This window comes from Nannospalax galili, unplaced genomic scaffold (assembly GCF_000622305.1).
Source record: "Nannospalax galili isolate Female #2095 unplaced genomic scaffold, S.galili_v1.0 scaffold429, whole genome shotgun sequence".
Taxonomy (NCBI): Eukaryota; Metazoa; Chordata; class Mammalia; order Rodentia; family Spalacidae; genus Nannospalax; species Nannospalax galili.
This window is the reverse complement of record NW_008360330.1, coordinates 6,169,323-6,174,858: the sequence shown is the minus strand read 5'-3', so window position 1 is coordinate 6,174,858 and position 5,536 is coordinate 6,169,323. Positions and strand designations below refer to the sequence as shown.

Genomic DNA, 5,536 nt, shown 5'->3' with positions numbered 1-5,536 from the left:
TACCTCCACTCCTTCTTAACATAGTGCTTGAAACTCTTGCAAGAGCAATAAGACAAGAGAATGAAATTAAAGGAGTAATAACTGGAAAAGAAGAGATCAAATTATCCCCTTTTTGCAGATGATATGATATTATATCTAAGCAATGCCAAAATTTTCACCAGAAAATCCTAGAAACTATTTACAAAATAGTTTACAGGTTACAAAATTAACCTACAAAAGTCTGTAGCCTTTCTATATACCAATAGCAAGCAATCAGAGAAAGAGCACATGGAAACACTCCCCTTCACAATACTGCAAAAAAAATAAAATGTCTCGAAATAAACCTGACCAAAGACATTAAAGACCTCTATAATGAAAATTTTTAATCTTTAAAGAAAGAGATTGAGGAAGACATCAGAAGATGGAAGGACCTCCCATGCTCATGGATTGGAAGAATATTGTGAAAATGACCATCCTACCAAGAGCCATTTATAGATGCAATGCAATGCCAATCAAAATCCCCAAGACATTCTTTGAGAATTAGGGAAGAAAAAAAAAACATCCTAAGATTGATACGGAAGCACAAAAGACCTCGGATAGCCAAAGTAATCCTGAGCACTAAGAGGGGGATTACTATACCAGGTTTTAAGCTGTATTACAGAGCTACAGTCATAAAAACAACATGGTACTGGCACAAAAATAGACCCATACATCAATGCAACAAAATTGAAGACCCAAATATGAGTACATGCAATTTCTGCCACTTGATATTTGACAAGGGTGCTAAGAAAACACACTGAAGGAAAGACAGCATCTTCAAAATGGTGCTGGGAAAACTGGATCTCCACCTGTAGAAGAATGAAATTAGATCTTTATCTATCACCCTGCACAAAAGTCAACTCCAAATGGGTCAAAGGCCTCAACGTGGAACCCGAAATGCTGAAACTGTTAGAAGAAAACATAGGCAGCACCCTACAACATGTAGGTGCAGGAAAGGACTTTCTAAATTGGACATTAGTAGCTCAGGAATTTAGAAAAACAATTGACAAGAGGGACATCTTTAAGCTAAAAAGCTTCTATGTGGCAAAGGAAACAACCAATAAAGTGAAGTGGAAGCCCACAGAGTGTGAGAAAATCTTTACAGCTCTTCATCTGAAGAGGATTGATATCCAGAGTATACAAAGAACTCAAAAAACAGAATCAAGAAAACAAATGACCCAATTTTAAAAAATGGGCTATGGATCTGAACAGAGAGCTCTTAAAAGAAGAAAAATGGTTAAGAAACACATTTAAAAGTATCCAACAGCCTTAGTAATTAGAGAAATGCAAATCAAACTACTTTAAGATTTCATCTTACTCAGTCAGAATGGCTGAGATCAAAACAACAAATGACACCAAAAGTTGGAGAGGATTCAGAAAAAGGGGACCCCCTCATTCACTGCTAGTGGGATTGCAAACTGGTATAACCACTATAGAAAGCAGTGTGAAGAACTATTAAAAGACCATATGATTCAGTTATACCACTCCTTGGCATATACCCAAAGGACTCATCCTACTGCAGAGATATTGGTGCAGCCATGTTTGTTGCTGTTCTTTTTACAATAGCTAAGAAATGGCAACAACTTAAGGGTTCCTCAACTGATGAATGGAAACAACGTGAAGGTCCCTCAATTCATGAATGGATGATGAAAATGTGGTACATTTACACAATGGAGTTCTACTCAGCGGTAAAGAATGAAATCATGAAATAGCAAGCCAATGGAAGGAATTGGAAACTGTTATACTAAGTGAAGTAACGCAGACTGAGAAAAACAAGAGATGTATGTTCTCTCTCACTTGTGATCTTAGCTCCAAATCCCTAGGTGTGAGTATATATTTGAATGTAACTGCGTTCAGATCCCAGTTCTACTATCAGAGAAGAGTGGCTGTGGGCAAGGAGTCTAACCTCCTGTTGCCTCTACTTCCTGACCTGGGGAGGAGGACGACAGAGGTGCAGAGTGAGCATTGGAACAGGACTTAAAGCTGCCAGGGTTGCTGTGAGCAGAGCTAGTGTATCACTTCCCAGCCAGGGACAGATTCTCCAGAACTGTGTGTGTGTGTGTGTGTGTGTGTGTGTGTGTGTGTGTGTGTGTGTGTGTGTGTGTGTGCGCGCGCGCGCATATGTATAGCTAAAGACTATGTAACAAGAAACACAGTGCCAGACAGGAGAAACCTCTGAGTTATTTTTGTCAGGATAGTCCAAGAGACTCACAAAATGACAGAAGCTACTGCCACAGCCCTTGACTGACTCCCAGAATTTGAAGGTAAGACCCTATGCTGAAGATAGGATATACGTCAGACAGAAGATTTGAAGTAATGGAGCTGCAACTGACCTGGAAGCCTCCTCCCTGAAGACTAGCTCTCATGGTATCAGTAAGCTGCTAAGGGAGAAAGCCAAACAATGGTCCAATCCAGCTGTAAAGCCTAATAACCACAACAATGACCAGTGTAGCAAACTATCACTATTGGTGCAGTAGTAGCACTTTTATCTTGGGGACAATCAACAGCTATCTAGTTGACTGGTCAGAGTAGCTCAAGAGACTCCCAAAGAACACAGGCTCTTCCCAGAGCTCTTGGTTATCTCCCAGAACTGGAAGATAAGACCTTACTGCTGAAGACAGGACATATTTTGGACACAGGACTTGGAGCAATGGAGCAGAAACTGACCTGGAAGCCTTCTATCTGAAGTTTAGCTCTCATAGTTCTAGAGGATACTATACAAGCTGCTAAGGGAAAAAAGGCAATCAGTGGTCCAACCCAGGCCTAAAGCCTAATTATAATGACTGTCACTATTACCTAGGGGGTAATCAACAGCTATCTAATTGGACTTAAAGTCCTCTCAGTAGGAGTGAACTCATGGGTGGCAATGTAAACATAGCCAGATACACATGATTGGAGAGGTGATAAATCCTAAAGAAAACCCTGTCTCTGTAATATCTTTAGGCAAATGAAACTTCTTACCATATGCTAAGTACGGATCATTATATTTACAGACATATATACCATACATCACTCATCAAAAAAGCTTCTTTTTAGCAACAGATGGAGGCTACTGCAGACCACAACTGGTCACACACAGAGAATATATGTCTGGGAGATGCCCAGTCCTAGGTAATGTATCTACAGTTGAAACTCTACACCTAAGGCTCACGAACATAGCAGAAAAATAGGTGGAGAGAAAACTAGTGCATCCCTCAACTCTCGCCAGTGAAGTTTTCTTATACAACAGAGTGCCACACACAAAGAAGGTCACAACTGGCCAAGTTTTAAAGAATAAGAGACTACAGGGTATATGTCCCTGGATAGGACTCCTATATTATACCTCACCCACCCACGGCTCAGGGACCATTGCAGAAAAGGGGGCAGAAAGATTGTTAGAGTCAGTTGGTCCATGAACTGAGTTGGTCCATGGCTTTCCGATCACTGGAAGCTTGCACATGTGAACTTGTAGCAATGGTGGCACTGAGCACAGGACCCATGCCAACTCAATTAGACAAGGGCCCAGAGTGGAGTAAGGGAAATGGGCAGCAAGCCAGCCCTAGTCTAGGAACTGTTGGAGACTAATTACTACTGGGTGAGGGAGGGTAGACCTTACTTATGATCTCTAGATAGGCTGATTAGACTCCAGTGGATGAATTTGCACCAAAGGACATCTGGGTACAAATGCTTGACTGGATAGGACTTAACATGTATGATGGAATACATGAGGTCCAGTGGGGTGGGGGAACAGGGATGGCGAGGGGGTCTAAATTTGATTAAGAACTGTTGTATGTGCTGGGTGTGGTGGCACAGGCCTTTAATTCGAGCACTCAGGAGGCAGAGGCAGGCAGATCTCTGTGAGTTCGAGGGCAGCCTGATTTACCTAGTGGTCAGCTGGGGCTACAGGGAGACCCTGTCTTGCTAAAAAAAGAGAGAAAGAACTGTTGTATGAAATGTATAAAAGTTGCTCAATAAATTTTTTTTAAAAGAAAAAAATGAACTTGTACATACTATATGGAAAACATTCACAGTATATAAAATATAAAATTCAAAGATTCATAAAATATTCATATGTTTTATATAAGAAAATTATGTTATAAGTAATTATTATATAAAAGAGGACAAGAAAATACTCAAATAAAACTAGCTGGGCGTGGTGGCGCATGCCTGTAGTCCCAGCACTTGGGAGGCAGAGGCATATGGATCTCTGTTGAGTTCAAGGCCAGCCTGGTCTACATAGTGAGTTGCAGGCCAGCTGGGAGTACAAGGAGATCCTGTTTCAAAAAGAAGGAAAAAAAAAACCTATAAACATTAGTTACCTCTGTAATGTTAGAGTGGCTTAAAGAGCTTTTATTCTGATTTTAAAAATGATGCTTGTACATACATTGAAAAACTATGGAAAGTTATATAAAAATTCATACATTATTTTTGGAAGGTTATACAAAATAACAAGACATTTATAATATTTGAATTTTTGTTTTGTTTGTTTGTTTTGACAGGGTCTCCTTAGTCCCACCCTCCTGGAAGTCACTATGTGGACCAGACTAGCCTCATTTCATGCCCAGCATGAATTTTTGGTTTTTTGAGTCAGGCCCCAGCTGGCCTGGAACTCACTTACATAGACCAGGGTTGGCCTCAATCTCAGAGATCCACCTGCATCTGCCTTCTGAATGTTGGGGATCAAAGGCATGTGCCATCATACTTGGCCTGTTTGAATATTTTTAATAGACATGAATTTCTTTAATAGACATGAATTTTTTTAATAATCAGGAAAATCAATAATCATAATTACATTACAAAAAAGTAGCTCTTCATCATAACTTCTTGTAAAGTTTATGAAATAGGCTCAGAAGATAGCTCAGTTGGAAGTACTTGCCTTGCAAGCATGAGGATCTGAGTTTGATCCCCAGAATCCACATTTTTAAAGAACTTGGTATGGCTGGGGCTGGAGAGATGGCTCAGCAGTTAAGAACACTCACTACTCTTGCAGAGGACCTGGGTTCGATTTCCAGCACCCACATGGCGGCTACAAACGGTCCTTAACTCCAGTTCCAAAGGAATCTGAAGCCATCTTCTGACCTCTGCAGCATTGCACAACACAGGTGCACTCACATACATGCAGGCAATACAGTCATACACATAAAATAAAAATAAATAAAAATATTTTTTAAAAACTTGGCATGGTAGTACATGTACTTGTAATCCTAGTACCTAAGAGGCAGAAACAGGAGGATCTCTGGGTCTTACTGACCAGCCAGAGACCCTGTCTCAAAAAACAGGTGGGTAGCACCTGAGAAACACCTGAAGTTGTACTCTGGCCTCCATATGCACCCACATATGTGTGCACCACTCTGCACACTCATACACATATACACACACACACGTTTAGAAAATATAAGTACCATATTATCTACAGTTTTCCAAAATATTACAACTGAAGAAAATGAGTGTTCATGGGCTCTTTCTACATGAGAATTTACAGTTATCTCAATAAAAACTTATCTAAAAGAAAAGCAAACTAGGCTAAAACAAAAAAGAA

General features: G+C 40.2%; 1 protein-coding gene across 5 annotated transcripts in view; it reads right to left on the bottom strand.

The window, feature by feature from the left end:
* Tdrd5 (tudor domain containing 5) overlaps positions 1–5,536 on the bottom strand; it is a 71,658-nt gene that overhangs the window by 48,196 nt on the left and 17,926 nt on the right. The window lies entirely within an intron of this gene.